Source organism: Marmota flaviventris, chromosome 12, assembly GCF_047511675.1.
Source record: "Marmota flaviventris isolate mMarFla1 chromosome 12, mMarFla1.hap1, whole genome shotgun sequence".
Classification (NCBI taxonomy): Eukaryota; Metazoa; Chordata; class Mammalia; order Rodentia; family Sciuridae; genus Marmota; species Marmota flaviventris.
In genome coordinates, this window is record NC_092509.1 from 44,906,367 (window position 1) to 44,926,481 (window position 20,115).

The following is a 20,115-nucleotide window of genomic DNA, read 5'->3' on the forward strand; positions in this document are numbered from 1 at the left end:
ACACTGCCCCGCAAATCCCAGAACAAACCCACTACAAATGAAACTTCCAAATACAATCCATTTGTACATGGGTTACTTACTGTAATTATGCTTTAAATAAGTCTATATGGATTTACCCATTATCAGTGCCATCTAAAATTTGAAATTGGAAATATTTATTTTTCTCTCCCACAATAAAAGTAATTGATCCCAAGTAAAGTATTTGATATAGAATAAGAAATGGGAAGCATTACTTTCTAAGTGAATACGTTTCTTCCGCAGGTGCTATAGTCTAGATGTTGAATGTCCCCAAAGGCCCATTCATCAAAGGCTTGGTTCCCAGGGCAGTACTACTACTGGACCTTTAAGAGGTGGGGACTTATGGGGAGTCCTGAGGTCACTGAGGGTGTGTCCTGGAAGGGGGCTGTGGGACTGGCCATCCTGTTTCTCTTTTGTTTCCCAGCCATGATGTGAGTGGCTTGCTCTGCTATCTGCTCCTGCTCCTGCCATGAGGTGCCACCCTGGCCAGAAGCAAGGACACCTCACAGGAATTTGACATACAAGACAAATAACACTCCACTCACAATCTACTGTGGAAATTGATCCTGTTTTCCTGACAGACCACAGCAACTTGGCTACCCTAACGAAAAACCAGGGCTACTGCTCTCTGGAGTTTGTTATTTAAACCTCCGCTCAGTCATCAACAAGTCCTGGACACTTGCCCCCTCTTCTTCCACTTCCTATTCATAGCTCAAGTTGGGATTGCCACCAGAGACTCCAAGCTAGTCTCTCCTTCCTGGCCACCACCTCCCCTAACCATCCCCTCCACTGCTTCTGGAATGGCCTGTAATTATCCCAAGTCTGGTTTTGCATCCCTCCCAGTGGCGGCTCTCAAGCATGATTGCATCAGGAGCCCGCCTCCAGTGTGCAGCTAGGTAGCTGATATTTTTCACTGATGGCAGCTGTTTGACAAAGTTTTTAAATTAAATTTTCCAAAGGGCAAATGCAAAGATATTCTTGTAAAAGCATCACAGGGATAGTTTAGCATTTAGATAATCATTAGAAGAAAGAAAAAGGTACCCAGTTACAAATAAATATTCTGGGGCTGGGGATATAGCTCAGTTGGTAGAGTCTTGCCTTGCATGCACAAGGACTCTGGGTTCAATTCCTAGCACCACATAGACACACACAAAAAAATGGCAAATCTTACAGTACGATAATTGTACCTCAATAAAACTGACACAAAAATTTTTTAAAAAAACCCAAATAGATATTCTGGAAATCACATTTTACCCAGAGATCATCTCATATAGACCAAGATCTGTGATGACTTTTTCTTGGGGTATATTTCTACCTAATACTTGTGAAGTTTATAAGGAATTGCAATGCCTTACTTTATTATCAATATCACATTTAGATAAATCTAGAAGGTGTATGACATTTGTGGATATCATCCAGCAGACTCCTAGTGGTGGAAAAAAAAAAAACTCAAAAGGTGAGGGTAGCTGATCTGCTGGATAAATTACAAAGTCATTAGTCTCTGTGACTTGTCCCCGTCCCACCTACTTCTTCAATGGTATGTAAGGCCATCCTCCCAGCAGATGATCTGCACCCTACCCTTAGAAGCTACGTACATGGAGCAGCCTTGCTATGTCCGGGCTGTTCTTTCTATGGAGAATACACTTCCTTTCTTCTCACTTAAACAAACCCTAACCATCTTTCAAGACTCTTATGACTTTATTTCTCCTATAAATCCTTTCCCGGCCTCTAGACTGCTGACCTCCAAAGAATAGGAACTCCATTATCTCTTTATGGGCCCAGAACCAAGCATCAACTGCCACTCTGTGATGTAACAAATGTTTGTGATGTGAAGACACTTGTGGTTGGAGGTCTTTTTCTCATTTTAATTCAGCTAAAAATATTCTCCTCTTTTTTTTGGGCTTGATTTATCTGGAGCTGGAGACAGTGACATGTTTTCTGTTCCTCAGTTCATAAGCAGAAAATAAAATAAGTATCATTGGATCAAGTGTTTCCGTGAAGCAGCCTCATGTTCTGTGTTTTCCCCTCCTGCTTCTGAAGTAACGGTGACATCAGAGCCTGAGCAGAACTGTCAGCACAGGAAAGCAAGACAACAAGCTTTCTAGCTGCTTCTGTCTTGTGGAGAGTTCTACTTTCTAATGGTAATGAACTTAGGCAATCATTGGAAGTTGTTTTTAAAGTACTCATTTCCAGAGGATAAAAAGGCTAGGCAGCCAGGACTTATATTTTGTTCTAATTTCTGCTATGACACAACCAGACTTGGAATCATTTTATTTTCTCAAATAAATTTAGGGTTTTGACATCTATGAGAGAAGACAGGGACACGCATGGTCTCCTAATATCTACGCTGATAATACCAGCATAAATTTCAGGTTGTGACCATCTGTACCTTAGGAAAATAATCTTTTTTTTAGTAGATTTTTTTTAAAAGACAAAAAAAAAAAGATTTTATTTTTTTCAGCAGCAATGTCTTTCAACCAACAGACGACTCTTCTCCCCAATAATATTAATCAATCAATCAATCAATCAATCAGTGGAGTCTGCCTGTCTGTCTGGTCTCTCTTCTTCTGACAGCTTACGGAAAACTTTACTGGCTTTAGATGAAGATCTTGTGTGCTCCAAGGTCATCTGTAAGTCACTGGCTTGAGCAAGGGATTTGCAAGCCAATCCTCTGTCCCAGAGCAATGGGTGTGTAGCAAAGCTCAGCACGAACAGAACTGCTGGCCTAACAGTCAAAATGAAATGCGAGTTTGCCAGGGGTGAGCCTGGTCCTGGCTCTAGGGACACAGCCTCCCATTCGGCTGGACCAACATCACATTCCTGGACGCCAGGCTCACAGTCTTGCGAGTAATCGGAGATGTACAAAGTGTGACATGCTCCAGTTAGGCTGTTATATGTCTAAAAATACGGGGTATTTGTCTGCTCTCAAGCAGTAAGTCATCACATGGCAGAACCAAAGAGGTTTCTCTCAAGTGGGGACATACCCTGAAGGCGATGCTGCCCATGGATCAAGGATTCCCTACATGAGAGAAGACTCAGAGAGGCCCTGTCCTTTCCACTCAGTTGTTCACATCACCACACTTGGCAATTTCCTTTTTTTTAGTCCCCAATTCTAGGAGGGAAGGGACCATTCTTATCCTGAATGGAAAACATGGAGTATCTACATTTCTTCTGAGGAAGTACTGAGAAAAGGCAAACACCCGGGCTGGGTCCCCAAGGAGACCAATGAGCAGTCCGCACCAGACACACTGTGAGACACTTTCCAGAGGCGTGCTCTCAAGCCCCCAGGATACCCCCTAAGAACCCTGCACATCCCAGCTGATAGCGCAGGATGCCTGCTCTCCAGTACCATAGGAATCCATCCTCACCTTCCTCCCAAAATAATGGCTGCACCCTGGGCCAACCCACAGAAGCCCCATAAGCCTGTAGTACAGTGGATCACAGTTCAGATAACTCTAAAATCTGAACTGCAGCATGTTACATTTTCCCATGTGTCTGTGGCTCCAACTGGGCATCCAGAACACATCTCCCTGACTGCACAAGTTCAAGAAAAGAAAACATTGGAAAGATACGGGAGTCACTTGGATAAGTTCAACTTTATACAAGATGGATTTCATTTTCTTAGATTTTTTCACTCTCCTGCCATCAGGTGAGACTTGGTCTACACCCAGGCTCTGAATATCACTGGCCTCGAGTAAGACTCCTGAGGTTGTATCCAGATTTAAAGAACTGAGATTCATTCAGAGGCAAAGTGCCACCTCATATTCCTCAGAGAAAAATCACAACGTAAAGAAAGGAGTGAACAAAGAAGGAAGGGGATCCAAGGAAGATGGAATAGGTTGATTCAAGACATTCTGAAGTGAGAATTTTCAGACTGGAGAGTAAACAAAGATAAAAATACTTGGATGTACCTCAGCTTTCCTCTAATAGACAATTCTTTCAAAGACCCTGAAGTCACCAGTTGATACCTAATACCCTGATCCTGATACCAAGCAGATTAACCATGGGCATGCATGACTACTAGAACCTACTAGAAAATGTCTTATAATCTTGCTGGTGGCATAGAGGGTTTTGGAAAGAAGAAAAAAAATAAACAAATATATTTCCAAAGAACTACAGTTATTTCGGAGTTCTCCCTGGTAATTCCTAATTCCTAGCTATGGCTCTTTCTTCCACCCACACTCCTACTCCCAGTGATATCACCAGTTTTGAGGATGGCTGTTCATCTCCAGAGCCTAGAACAGTGCCTAGGATACAGTAAGTGCTCAATAAGTCTTTGTTGAAAGAATAGGATGAATAATGTATGTTCTACATAGAAAGTGCCAAAATTTAGAGTTTTTTTTTAAAGGCACTTTCCCCCTCACGGGCCCTGCTCCCCATCCTGAGGTCATAATCCCTGCTGGCTTTGGGTAGATGGTTCCACATGCTTGAATTAGGTTGCCTCCTTCCAAAATGTCTCTTTGGCGAAGATTTCTCTCATTAAGCAGAGTCTCATTTCAGTGCAGGACTCCCTGACAAAACCCTCCATGCATTCTGGTCTTGAAGCCTTGGCATCACTTATGCAAATCCACTGTACAGGGACCGTCTGCACTCAGAAAAACAGCTCTCTGGCCTTTATGGAAAGCTAATTGACGTGGTAAGCCCTGAAGGCAGGATTACTTTCAGTCAGGCCCTCTCTAACGTTTTCTGATGATGGCCAAGTGGGCAAGTCCAGTCCTTTCTCCCCAGAAACACAATCCTGCTTTCTATACCAGCAAGTATTAATTCAGATCCCTAGCGGGCAGTCCAGGATATGAAAATTACAGTAATCTAATCTTGTAGAGGAAGAAGTATGAATCATCATTACACGGTCTGACAAAGAGTGAAGTGATTAATGAAAGGCTACACAGAGGGTAGGGACCACAGCGATGATTCCCTGGGGGGCCACAAACCAAACAGAGGGACCCACCGGGCAAACATCAGAGAAGCAACATCCTGGTTTCCACCCCAGGGGAGGAGAAGAAAGGAATAATGAATGCCATGACACTTGTTTCTGATAGTGAGGAAAATTCCATGATTGAGGGTGCAAAAGAATGGGGGTTTGGATCTCAAAAATCCCAGTTCTGCTCTGTCTTCCGACCCTGGGATAAAGCACTTAAGCTTGGCAACTTACTTGTAAGCAGGAACTGTGAACAATGTGCAGGATGGCATCTCAGGAAATGACCTACCAACCTCAAACAACACGGGAGCTCCCTCTCTCCCATCTCTAAGAAACCCCAGCTCCAGTGCCCTGGGAAGACGATCAGGGAACCCGCCGCAGCCATGAACCATCACTTGACTTTTTTTTTTTTTTCCTTTTTGCACAGCTGTATTCAATTTTCTGTCCTTAGGGTTTTAAAAGGAACATTTATTCCAAGGCCAGGATTCTCAAGTTTTATGGTTATACAACTCCCTCCCAGGGCCAAAGAATGTTTGAAAAGTCTTAAGTCCAGCAAAGTGAATTAGTAAAAGCATCCAAATGAAAGTGAAATAAAAAATTAAGACATTCCGATTTATATGCAACCCCTTACTTTATTGCACTGTACTTTTTGTTTGCCCTTCAAAGCTTTTCCTACCTATTTCTCATGCAAATATAAGTGGGGTGTGTGTGCATGTGTGCCCAGAGACAGAGAGCAGGTGGATGGCAGGGAAGTACAAAGGTGTATTTAGAATCTTCCATGGTTTCTGTTTCCTTGTTTATGGCTTTTTTTTTTGGTATCAGAGATTTAACCTGGGGGTGCTTAACCACTGAGCCACATCCCCAGCCCTTTTTATTTCTTATTTTGACACGGTTTTGCTAAGTTGTTTAGGGCCTTGCTAAGTTGCTAAGGCTGGCTTTAACTTGCGATCATTCTGCCTCAGCCTCCCTTATGGTAAATTTTATTTTAAGTTAAATCTACAGATTAATTGAAGTTCATAAAGGATCACAAAGAAATTCCTTTAGGATGTTTATATGCTGGTTTATTTTCCTAGTTGGAGACCTAAATCCTTGATATTTTTTGGTAGTAGACAGCAGTTTAGAAAACAAAACATGTATTTTTGCCTAAAAATGTAAACAAGTGACATTTTAAATTGAACTGCTATAAGCTAATTTCATTATCAACATACAAAAATAAGGAAATAAAAGTGGGGGGGGATACAGGAAATAGAATGAGCCTCCCATCAGCCCATGAAATGCTAGCTAGTTTTCAAAATGCAACCAAATGGAGGTATATTAGAAAATCCCCAAGTGCCTTACCTGGCCTCTTCTGTTCTTCTGTCTTCACGGCACCAATCCCCACATCTCAGCCATCTTCCCCAGGCTGGCTACACAGGCTACAAAGACCCTTTTCTGTTTGCCCCCCAAAGTCTCCCAAAGCTTGCTAACTGTTTCATCCATTCATCTGATCTGACAGACAAAGCAGCGTTTAGGCTTTGGGGCCTGAGGTTTGCAACACAGCACACACCACCCACATTAGAGGCCTGGCTACTGCCCAAGACAAATAAGATGTTTTTGAGAAACAAAGCAATTTGCACAGATCCACCCGAAGCAGAGAAAAACTGCGATCAGTACTCCTCCATAAAACGATCTGCAGCATTGCCAGTAACACCTGCTTAGTTAAATCCTATTCTCTGAAAAACAATAGAAAGACAAGGAAACTGACCTGACCCATCTCTAGCCATGATGAGGCCTGCTGCAGGCTGCTCTGGAGTGGCTGGCAGTCCAGAGCAGAGCAGACCAAAGCTCTTTGCAACCTTTTTCTTGTGCTCTTTTAAAATCAAGAAATCAAAAGTGCCCTTTAGCACGGCCCTGTAGCAAAGATAACAGGTTGAAGTTCAAATGATTCCTTCCAGACAATCACTCTCTCCTGTGACTGGAAGTTGTTAGAAGTAAGTGTGAGCCCTAAACTTAGGGCACAGGACAGCTAAAACACAAACAACAACAACAAAACAGGGCTCTAAAATCTGGGCTTTTTCTAAGTCAGTGATTTCTTCATGGATAATAGTCTAACTTGTAATCAAGTAGTATGCACTCCCAATATCACTTTCTCATAATAAATAAAATTTAAAATTCTCTGTATGTATGCTCTAGAACAAATTAAAATGTTTCTTTCAGAATGTTTCAAAGAAAGTAATACTGGGAAATTCTTATTTTAAAACCTCCAATTCATGTTTTCTACATATATGATAAAACTATATCAAACTATAATCTCAAACATAGGAAAAACCCTTATACTGGGGGCCTTGAACCAAGGTTAGAGAAATAATGATATTCTCCTATTTTATGCCACCCCTACTGGGAAAAAAAATTGGGTTCATTGTTTTATCAGAGATCATCTATATTCTAGGTAAGATGGAAATTTTAGCTAATAACACTCAGATATAACACTTTAAAAATCTGACTCACCAAAATGTGTGTGTGCTTGAACATGGGTGTACACACACAACTTGTTAAAAACAAAGAAGAGGGCTGCAGATATAACTCAGTAAAGTGCTTGTCTCACATGCACAAGGCCCTGGGTTCAATCCCTAGCACCACCCAAAAATAAATAAATAATAAAAACAAAGAACAAACACTGCTCAGATTCATCCAAAATGAGCCCTTTCTGGTCATGTAACACTGTGATATTTGCTCAAAACACTTTGAATGGGCTTTACAGCCTAAGAAGCAATTCTTCCCCAAGGAACATTTTCACAAGGGAAGGGGCAGATTGGATTGTTACTTGAAGGAACATATCTTAAAAAGTCATTTCCACATAGTCTAAATGAGTAAAGAAGCCTGGGGAAAGAATACACTAATAGAAATGGTAAGATCCATGTTCAATGTACTTTAGGGGTTTCTGAAAGCATGTTCCATGAGCATTTGTGTATGTGTGTGTTTGTGTGTGTGCATGTGTGAACTTGTGTGTGTGGTTTTCCTCCTCCTTGCTTCAGGAACTTCTACAGTCTCAGTGTCCAAACACTGGGTTCCAACAAGGTCTTGGGAGATACAGAATAGCAAGGCAGTACCTCAGGACCTCGCTTCATAAATGCCTTCACTGCAGGGAACAGCTTTACTCTTTAATCTGATTTCAAATGAAGAGTTTTCAACAAGTCTACCTAAACTTTGAAAAGGCACATATTAGTAAAAAACGCTTCTTTCAGTTTCCTCCTAGTCAAAACAACAAAACAGGGTGGGGCATAGCTTAGCATATGGGAAACTCTGGGTTCCATCCACAGCACAAAACAAAAAGAAAACAACAACAACAAAGAAAAAAATCAAACCCTCCAGAGAACAAAGCTCAGAATGGCTCTCTTCTGGGGACCCAGGCCTAGCAAGTCCTTCCTGCATGTCTTGACCCCCCCCCAGGGCTACAAGTTGACAGTTACCTACACCACCCATGGTTGGTCAGAAGAACTGGCTCCCAGGGAAGAGACTGGCCTTCAAACCCTAACAGCATTTTTTTTTTGTACCAGGGATTGAAACCACGGGTGTTTAACCACTGAGCAACATCCCCAGCCCCACCTCCCCACCCGCCATTTTTTGTATTTTATTCAGAGACACGGTCTCATTGAGTTGCTTAGGGCCTCACTGAGTTGCTGAGGCTGGCTTTGAACTCTCTATCCTCCTGCCGCAGCCTCCCAAGCCACTGGGATAACCAGTGTGCACCACCACACCTGGCCCTATCAGCACTCTTGCTGGGTGTTTCAGCAGAGCAGGAAATGATCCTGAAGCAAGTTTTGTCATAACCAGACTCTGGTTAGGTAAAAAGTTTGAGAAACAGTTGCACACTTCACGTTCCCTCATCAGCCCACTCTGAACTCCAGTACTGAACTACTCTTACCAAGTCATGCACAACATCCGCCTGGGCAATTCCAGTGGATGCTTGTCTTCCTCTTACTGAACTCTCAGTAGAACCTGACTTTGTGAAGGACAGACGTTCCTTTTAAACAACCTGAGTTCAGTGACCATCCCCAACCCTCTTCTACTGTTTCTTCCTCCACCTTCTCAGTTTTCTTTACAGCTCTCCTCAGTCCCACTTCATTCTGAGCCCCTCTCCTCCACCCCCCCTCTGTTTTCATCCTTTCCTGTGGATTTACGTATCATCTACTTATCTCCAGTCTGGATTACTTCTCAGTGTCCCAGAATCACATCCAACTCTGTTTAGATACTTAACAGGCACCTTTTGCTTAACATGTCTAAACAGATCTGGAAGCTGACCCTCCACATAAAACAGAATAAACCCTCCTCCCCCATTCCTAATTCCTCTCTTGTCCTTACTCCCCCAAACTCATCTATTAAGTGCTGACATACCCATATATATTTCATATGCATATATGATTTTATATCATGACACTGCATTGACATAATTGTAATTCACATACCATATAATTCACCAAAGTGTATATTAGTAAAAATTCAATGTTTTTAGTATATTCACAAAGCCAAGTGATCATTACCAAATCCATTTTAAAGATTTTCAACATTCCAAAAAGAAACCACAGATCCTTCTAATTTCCCACTATATACCCTTAGTTACAGGCACTCATTAATCTACTTTCTGTCTCTACAGATTTGCCTGGTCAGGAAATTTCATATATATAGAATCATACACTATCTATGTGTTCTTTTGGCTTCTTTGAATGTCATCATGTTGTACCATATATTAGTTCTGTATTCTGGCTAAACAATTTTAAATTTTACTTATTTATCTGGTCATCAGTTAATAGACATTTGGGTTATTTCCATTCTTTGGGTACTAAAAATAATGTCACAGTATAAACACTGGTGTTTTAGCATAAACATATATTAATATTTCTCGAGTGTGCGCCTTGGGATTTGTATACTAGATTATGAAAGGTAACATTATGTTAAACTCTTTGAGGAAGTGCCACACTGTTTTCCAAAGCAACCACATTAGAAATATTTTTCATTCCCATGAGCAATGTATGAGAGTTCCAGTTTATCTACATCCTCACCGACCTTCAGTTCAGCTGTATTTCATCATGGGTATAAGTGGTATCTGACTGTGGTCATGTTGCCTTCCCTTGATGGCTAATGATATTGAGAACCTTCCCCTGTGCTGCTGCCATTCGCATATTTTCTCTGGAGAAATGTCTGTTCAGATCCTTTGCCTGTTTCTAATTGGTTTGTATTTTTATTACCAAGTCATAAGAAGAGGTCTTTATATATTCTAGATGTAGTCTTTTATCACAGATATGATTTAAAAACTGGTCTGTTGGGCTATCTTTTCACTTTATTGATACTGTCCCTTGATGAATAAAAGTCTAATTTTGATAAAGTTCAATTTATCTATTTTTCTTGTGGCATTGGTGTCTTATCTCAAAAACCATTGCCAATCCAAAGTCATTGAATTTATGTCTATTTTCTTCTAATTTATGCTGAAGTTTTCCACAACTTTTAAAGTTATAGCTTTTACTTGTAAGCCTTTGATCCATTCTGAGTTAGTTTTTTTTAATGTATGGTGAGGAATGGGTCAAACTTCATTCTTTTGCCTGTGGATATCTAGGTTTCCCAGTATCATTTGTTGAAGGGATTATTCTTTTCCCATTGAATTGTTTTGGCACGTCTGTTGAAAATCAATTGACCATAAACATATGGACTTACTTCTAGATCCTCAATTCTATTCCATATATTTATATCCTCATCCTTATGCCATAACCACATCATCTTGATTACTGTAATTTTGTAGTTTTGAAATCAGAAAGTTGAATCTTCCTATTTCATTATTCTTTATCAAGACTCTTGTGGCAATTCTGGGTTCCTTGAATTTCCATTGTCAATTTCTGCAAAGAGTCTATTTGAGGTTTTGATAGAGATTGCATTGTACGTGAAGACCAATTTAGGGAGTATTGCCACTTAAACAATATTAAGTCTGATTTTTTAGGTTTTTTAAAATTTCCACAATGTTTTGTAGGTTTTTGTTGCTGTCATCGTTGTTGTTATTACTATTTTGTGGTGCTGGGAATTGAAACTAAGCCTTGTGCATATTAGGCAAGTATCCTACAACTGAGTTATATCCCAGCCCTTTTTAAATTTTTTCTTGTGAGACAGGGTCTCACTAAATTGCCCAGGCTGGCATCAAACTTGTGATCCTTCTGCTTCTCCTCTTGAATAGCTGGGATTATTGGTGTGCACCATTGCACTGGCAATGTTTTGTAATTTTAAGAGTATATGTTTTACATTTCTTTTATTAAATTTATTCTTAAGAATAAGCATTTTATGCTATTGTAAAATTATTCTCTTAATTTCATTTTAGATTATTAATTACAAGTGTACAGACATACAATTGATTTTTGTATACTGATCTTATATTCTGCACCCTTGGTAGATTTATTAGTTCTCATAATTTAGCAGATTCCTAACGATTTTCTATACATAAGATAATGCCATCTGCAAATAGAGATAGCTTTAGTTTTTCCTTTCTAATCTGGAAGTCTTTTATTTTATCTTTTTGTATAACTGACCTGGCTAAAACCTCTAGCATAGTGCATATTAGTATGCTAGTGTCATCAGTTTTGAGGAAGACTTTTGAGGTTCTCAAGGGAATAATTCTCAACCAATAGGCTGGATGAATGATGGGTGGACAGATGGATGGATGGATGGATAGACAGACAGAAGATGGGTAATTTACTAGGAACATTGGCTCTCAGTTATTGCAGACTGACTCCCACAATAGGCTGTCTACAACCTGGAGAACCAGGTATGCACATAGCATGGTTCCGGTCCAAGTTGAAAGGCCTCAGAACCAGGGAAGCCAGTGGTATAAACCTCAGTCCAAATTAGGTAGAAAGCCTGAGAATCCAAGGGACACTGGAGACCCTAGAATTCTAATGTACAAGGGCAGAAGAATAAAGGTGTCCCAGCTCCAGGAAAGAGACTAAATTAGCCTTTCCTTTCTCTTTTTTTCTATCTGGGCCCCTCCCAACTGCATAGTGTCTGCCCACACAAAGGGAAGGTTTTCCCCACACTGTTTACTGACTCACACACCGTTCTTCTCCAGAAATACCCACACAGACATGCTCAGAAGAAATGCTTTACCAATTATATAGATATACCTTAATATGGTCAAGTTGACATCTAGACTCAATCATCACAAACACTAAATGGCAGTGATGAGAGTAGGCATCCCTGTCTTGTCCCTGATCTTAGCGGGGAAGCTTTCAGCCCCTCATTGTTCAGTATGATATAGCCCTGAATCTTTTATAGGTGCCCTCTGCAGAATGAAGAAGTTTCCTTCTAGTCCTCGTTCTTTTAGTGTTTATTGTTTGTTTTAATATGATGAAGTATTAGGTTTTTGTCAGGTACTTTCTTTGCATTGACATACACTTTTGTACTTGCTTTCCCCCTGGATGCTTTTCTTATACCTTCTGCATACTTTGCTATTTCTCACCTTTACAAGGTCTCTACTTTAGAGCATCCCAGATCATCTTATTCAAAAGTCTCCACCCACTGCCTTATCTTCCCCAGTCAGGTAACCATGGAACCTTCAAAGTCCTCAGCCATTATCATTATATGTACAAATTCTGATGACCCCTGTATAGAATCTAATATTTGCCAGCATATATGCATGATTTTAGTTCTCACAATAATAGGCACTATTTTCACTGCTCTTCAGATGAAGAGTTTGAAAAAGAGGTTGGGTGTCTACCCAGATTCATGCAGTTTACAAGTGCCACACTCAGGATTATAACCAGGACACCTAGTTCCAGAGACCATTCTCTCTGTCCCCCCCTTTTTTTCCAATGGAAAGGATTGAATCCTGGGCCTTGCACATGCTAGGAAGGCTCCCTCTGTGACTGAGTTAAATCCTCAACCCTAAGACCATCCTCTTAAACTCTTGCTGTCGTATCTCTCAATAACTACTTTTACTAATTAACTTATTTACTTTCTATCCATAAGCATTGTTAATCTAATTTATTGCTGTATCCCTAGCATCTAACACCATACATGGCTTAGATTTTTAAAAAATTCATGAACAAATGGAACATTGGTTATGATAAAAGAATTCCACAGGACTATGGTGAGTACCACTGACCACACACATCATGTAGATTGGCCAGGCTCTTTATTTATGAGAAAGATCAATTACTTTAATGCAACATTTCCCAAATTCACTTGGGCACAGACCCATCTTTCACCACCTGCCCCCACTGAATTAATAGTATGGGGAGCTGTGTTTCAGGGAACACACTTTGAGAAATACCATTCCAGAGAAGCAGGTCAAATAGCACAGTTCCCAGAAGTATGTCTCTTCCCTTTTTCTACAGTTAGGTACTCCTATCTACAAAATCTAACTTGGAGTCCATGGAAGCACTTTCAAAGCCATAACTCAGTTCAGAAAGAACTGAGTATCAAGTTTCCCTTTTCTTTCCAGGAGTTTCTAAAGGGTACACTGGGATACATACAGGACCACTGAGGAAATGTTTTGTTTTTTTTCCAAGTATCATAATGGCTGAAAGGTTTGTGGGCCCACTGATCCTCACAGGGCAGCTTTCACTTTCTTGAAACTCTGGTTCATTGAATGTGATTCAGACAGGCCACTCCTCATGACATGGCTTAACCCAGTCTCAGAAGGCAGGCAAAACCGAAAAAGAGTTAACCACAACCCTTGGTTCAATTTCTTCCTCCAAGACGTACCTTAATGATGGTATTTAAATCATGGCTTCAGACGCAGATGGGCTTCAAAATCATTTCATCCCAGCTTTCCACGTCTTTATCTACTTGAACTCTCTGAAAAAAGGAGAAAGAAAAATATCTGCTTTGAAATCTAAGAAAGAAAACACCAATTCATATAACTGTATGTGTGCGCACAGCAGGATACTCTAATTAATTTGCTGTTTCTGAACAGCTTTCCCCCTTTCAATTTGTCTACCTCAGCCACTACAAATTATAGGCAGGGGTTAAAGAATCCTTTTAAACCTGATTTTGAAAGTACTCAATAAAAGAATACTTTTTCTCTTTCATCTTAAACTTGGTGAATACAGTCATTTCCATGGAATGGTTCTCCAAAGCTCTTATTCTTCTGTGGCGACTGAAATTCTATGTATTTAGTCAAAAGGCGAGAATTATCTTTGGTAAATATGAGTACTTTCTAAATTCAAATTTAGATGAGATCCTAATAATTGGCCTTGGGAAGAGAAGCCTTGTCATACATGGAGAACAGAGAAAACAGAAAAATGTGTTGGAAATCATCCTGGAGCTGGATGTGTACATCCAGAAGGAACTAAGGCTTGATTCCATAGAAAAGCAGCAGTTCAGGAGGCTGAGACAAGAGGATCGCGAGTTCAAAGCCAGCCTTAGCAATGGTGAGGCGCTAAGCAATGCAGTGAGACCCTGTCTCTAAATACCTGAGTTCAATCCCTGGTACCAAAAAAAAAAAAAAAAAGAGAGAGAGAGAGAGAGAGAGAGAGAGAGAGAGAGAGAAATAAAAGAAAAAGAGAGCTGCTTGGTAGAGTAGTGAGGGCACTAGAATAACCTGTCTAAGGCATCTACTTTGTTAGAATTTGGTCCACACCATTGATAATAGGCAGCAGCCATCTTCAAAGGCTGGGGAGGAAGGGAAAAACCCACCTACACTGGAATGTGCCAGAATAGAATGAATGCCAGTGTGCATTTCCCAGTGTGATTTGCCTAGTGAGATGTAACGTGTAAGAAGTGACTCACCCGGTACCAGTCATTTCTCACACTCAAAATAGCAAAGTGCCTATATGACATTCTGATGACCTAGCTGGGACAAGTACTACAGACAGCAAGGACCCAGCTCCAAGACCCCAGACTGCAGAGGAAAGCCCCTGGGTTCATTAGCTGGTTAGGAGTTAAAAGATAAGTGGCTTCTGGGAAATCTTTTATCTTCGACGGCTGAAGTATTTCCTCCTCTCCCTTCCCATGTCTATTCAGCACTTCCTTGTATGACCTTTTGAAAATGTCAGGACAGAGTTCACATTTGACCACAGAAGGCCCTGAAGTGGACAGCAGCCGGCGACACACCAGCACTGTGAGGGCCCAGACCTGGCAGCTCTTGTTCTCGGTTTTCATAAATATATTTGAGAAGCTTATTGTGAGAAGCCTGCTTTATCTGTTATGACGAATGGGGCTCACCTCCAGAAGCTCAGGCCCAGAGGCAACTTATAAGGAAATCATCTTGTGATGGGTGAGGGTGGTGGGGAGTCGGCTCATACGAATTTCCCATAAGGTAAAAAAATAAAATAAAATCACTACATGATGAAATTCAGACAGCCATTATTAACTCATTACTTTAAACCATAAAAATGGCTGCAGTACACACAAAATATTGTGTATAATAGATGGTTCGTGGTTCCAAAAGAAAAAAAAAGCTTTTCCCTCCCCCATAAATCTGTTTATTATATAAATTATATTATTATATTATATTATATAAATCTGTTTATTTATTAAGTTTTGGAGCCTTGTGAACTGGGATAGACCAGTTTAAGCCTCTCGGTGCCCCTGGGCTCTTCCCTAGTATTCTAAACTGCAGAGGAATCTGGCTGCTTTGGAAAAGAAGACCCCCACACTGTGGCACTACAAGGAAAGGAAGAGGGAAATTATTTCAGAAAGGGAAATGTCCGAGACCCATGAAAAGCCAACAGGGAAGGGTAGGAGAGGAACCAAGGGTCAGGGGAGGAATTCTCATCCTTCCCTCTTCCCCAGAGCACCACTCATGTCCCAGACATCACGCTGTGTCTGGCCCACTTCCCTCCAGAGCCCTTGGAACAAAGGCTTTCAAACTTGGAGTGTGCAGAATCAACTGGGGCTCTAGAACTGCAGGGGACTTAGAAGAAATTCTACACTGGAGAATGTGAACCCAAAGACCAAGAAGAAGCAAGAAAGCTGGACACGAAACACTTAGTTGAAGGCTTCTGACTTGCTCCAAGACAAAGGGAAGATCTTGGTGACTAAAATGATAAATATCAGAGTTTAGTATGTGAACTGGAAAACAAAACTGTGAATCAGTTTTAATGCAGGCAGGATAATTTGGGGGAAAGAACAAGAACATAATTAGAAAAGAGTTCAAATTTAGTGGTAGATGCAATTGAAAAACTGTTCAAACTGGTTTAAAAAAAAAAGCAAAAAAAAAAAAAAAAGAAACTCCAGAAGAAAATGAGACACTAGGGAAAGAATAGCCAAGACGGTAAATGCAAAAGGAAGAGAGGTAGAAGAAAGCTCAAGGCCAGATGGAATGGCTTGTCCCATTTCTCTAGTGCTCTCTGACCTTGTCAATATGTACCAAAAACAATGACAAGACGAATTCTACACAAGACTAATTCCAGACCGATGACAAGACTAAGTCCAGACCAATTCTAGACCAATTCCTGACCAAGTGCAGCAGGAGGGGAAAGGTGCTAGAGAAAGGTTTTAAGGTGAACATTTCAAAAGATTTCTTGGTTTGACACGAGGTGCCAGTGGGGTCGCCCACAGCATTTTCAACACATCTTATTCATTTACTATTGAACGACTACTGCTGCAAGTGACTCTAGCTCCAGAGTCCCGTTCCCTTCGAGTAGGCATCTAATGAAACCCCCATTACAGAGCTTAGGGATGAGGCTGCCAATGAGTCCCAACTTTTACCCTGGCTACGTTCTTCCATTCTTTTCTCCATATGCCTACAGAAAGTAAAGAAAGTTCCTCCAGATAGTTTCACAGAGCCTTGGTACTTCCTCCCTACATTAACATGAATCTCAGGATGTCACTTAGGATTCAGCTCAGATACCTCCAGTTTCCAGGAGACCACCTCTCACTGCCCTGCTTCCCTTTCAGGGGCCTCTTTCTCTCCTGAATTCATACCAAACACTTGATTATAAACAAACTCTTTGGTTGCAGTGGACCTTTGTTGTCCTTGGGAGACTGGTTCCAGGATCCCCCAGTGAATCCAGAACTCATGGATGCTAAAGTCCCTTACATAGAACAGTACAATCTTTGCATTACACATACATATATTTTTTCTGTTGTTTTATCTTCCATTTATTTACAGATTTTTAAATTAGTGCATTATAGATACACACAAAATTGAAATTCACCAGGTTTTATTCATATATGTACATGAGAGAGTTTGGTTTGTTTCATTCTACTGTTCATCCATCCCTCTGTTCGTCCTCCCTCCCTTTCCTATAATCCCTGCCTTTACTCCACAAATATCTCTGATATTTTCATTGAATTCCCCTTTTCCATTATGTGGTCAAGTATTCACATATGAGGGAAAACATGTGACCCTTGCCTTTTTGAGTGTGTCTTTTTTTTTAATTTGTTTTAATTAGTTATTCATGACAGCACAATGACCCTGACATATCATACATTTGAATCAGATGGGATATAATATCTCATTTTTCTGAGTATACAGATTGCAGAATCACATTGGTCATGCAGTCACGCATACACACAGTAATAATAATGTCTGTTTCATTCTACTATCCTTCCTATCTCCCCAACCCCTCCCCTCCCCTCCCATCACTTCTCTCTACCTAATCTAGGGTAACACTATTCTTTTTTTCCCTCACATCTTCATACATGTATTTTGTATAATAATGTATAATAATAAGATCATGGCATTTGCAGGGAAATGGATGGCATTAGAGCAGATTATGCTAAGTGAAGTTAGCCAATCCCAAAAAAACAAATGCCGAATGTCTTCTCTGATATAAGGGGGGTGACTCAAAATGGGGAAGAGAGGAAGAGCATGGGAAGATTACCTCTACATAGGGAAGAGGGGTGGGAGGGAAAGGGAGGGAGAATGGGAATTGCATGATGGTGGAAGGAGACCCTCATTGTTATACATATATTCTTTTAAGCACTTTAAATCATTTCTAGATTACTCATAATACCTAGTACAAGGTGCTTGCTATGTAAATAGCTGTTATGCTGTATTGTTGAGAAAATAATGACAAGGAAAAGGTCTGTACATATTCAGTATAGATGCAATTCTTTTTTTTTTTTTTTGAGTTTTTGGAATGCATAAGTGGTTGACTCCAAGGATACAGAACCCAGATACAGAAGGCTGATTTATTCTCAACCATTCAGGGTTGGATTAGCCATAATAATAACAGCATAATCAGTATTATTTGAATATTTGTTAAAAAATAAATCAATAAAATGTCTCCAAAGCAACATAACCATCTACATATTAGAAGGTCTCCAGTGGCTGGTACTACATAATAATGACCTACAGATATCACCATGTGTCTGTTAACAGTGTGGGGACAGCCCTGCTCCATCCCTCCTTGGATACATACTTAATATGTTGGTGCTCGGGACTTATCATTCTGTTAGCATTCATTCTAGGACCAATTAAGTTGATGGAAAAACTGTTAGTAAGTGAGTGGATTGTCACGTGAAAGTTAAAAGCAAGGATCAAGGACAACAGCAGAAAGATGGTATGAGGAGAGAGAGGCAGCAGGGACAGAGAGGGGGAAGGACTGATTTCAAAACCACCAGGCCCACTGCTTTGTCTTTGAGTGGTAAGGACAGCTCTCAATGACACACTAAACATGCTGGGCTTCATCTTAATCTTGTGTGTGTGCACGCCCGTGCAAACAACGTGGGAAACAACAAAAAATAGAGCATTTTGAGAGTACTAGCCATTGGCCCAGTCTATTTGTTAAGTAATAATAGGAGGTTTCGCGATCCTGGACTTGTAAGATTTTTGTACACTAGGATTGTATGTACCTAACAGTGTGGATTTTCCTAAATACTGGATTTTTCACTAGGTCAATATTTGGTAGTTTTCACTCAAAAGGATATATTAAATTTGACTATGTCGATCTTTTTGCCTTCTCACCTTTCTTAATCAAGAGTACCTGTACTGTAATTGTATTTATTCCTCTGAAGTTAAACTGTGGGATTTTATAAGCAGGACTCCTATCTTGTGTTGAATGATTTTAGTATTTCATAGCCATGAGTCCAGTGATCTACAGATACCAACAAGGTACCAGTGAGCAGAGGGGCAGCTCATTCTCCCTGTGAGGGCTTCCAGCCACCGGCATGCCACTAGTCAAAATAGCAACTGACGTGGAGGACATGTGAAGGAGAGGGAGCTAAAATAAGCACCCCAGCCCTCCCTGTGAGGTCCAGACACTTCACACCCCTCTGTCCTTGGGGATATCGTCCTACAGGGACATGCTACCCACTTTGTGGGCTTTCTGCTTATATTGGGTGCCCTTTCCACATAACCCATGACAACACAAGTTCCTAAAAGGAAATGTCAGGTTTGATACATTTTTAAATACGCTCCTGCAAAATCCTTCAACAATTAAAAAATATGGGTATTAATTCCAAATTATAAGTGAACAAATTTAACTTTCCATTAAATTCTCTCGTGTGCGTGTGTTGGCCCAAAAAACCTTTGGTGAGGATTGGAGGTATAGCTCAGAGGTAGGGGGCTTGTGAGCATGTGTGAGGCCCTGGGATCAATTTCCAGCATCAAAAAAAGAATAAAACAAAACAAACAAACAAAATACACACACACAACTTCAGTGGCTCCTACTACTTGTGGAATAGCAACCACAAAATGATTAAACAAGTAGCAATGCTATGTATAGATACATGTGCTTGTACATATGATTTGATATGTACAGAACCCAGTGATACAAATCACCTAGCGTGTGCGGGGGGCCCTGGGTTCAATCCTCAGCACCACATTATACTTTGTAATTAAACACACACACATGTTGTGTACTTAATGTGCTAAGTTGAAAAACAGAAGGGAATATTTCAACATCTTACAGTATGCCTCAAAGAACACTAAGACTTCCTCCAAGGGTCCTCAAATCCAGTATTTAGGAAAATATACCATGTGAGTATATTTTTACAGATGATCCTAGGAGCCTGTCTAGTGGTATCCACCACAGCTAACAGAGAGCTAAAAGGAGGTAAATTGTGGTCTTCCTACTGGACCAGCATGGGCTCAAAGCAACCACAGTATCTTGGGTCATCTTGGTCTCTTTCTGGACCTCTGAGACCCTTACAATCAATTTGTGCAATTGAGGGCAAATATATTCTCTTTTCTACTGGCTTCATTCATACACATTTTCACAAAAATAAGATTATGATGCTAGACTTTCCTCTTTTTTATCTATGTGGTCAAC

The 20,115-nt window shown here is 40.5% G+C and overlaps 1 protein-coding gene across 9 annotated transcripts in view; it reads right to left on the bottom strand.

Moving 5' to 3' along the window:
* The window catches only part of Svil (supervillin), a 232,250-nt gene that overhangs the window by 157,546 nt on the left and 54,589 nt on the right, over window positions 1–20,115 (bottom strand). For all 9 annotated transcript variants that reach the window (XM_071599931.1, XM_071599930.1, XM_071599932.1 and 6 more), the window contains one exon: window positions 13,658–13,750. The gene's annotated coding sequence lies outside the window, so the exon portion shown is untranslated. The remainder of the gene's footprint in view (window positions 1–13,657; window positions 13,751–20,115) is intronic.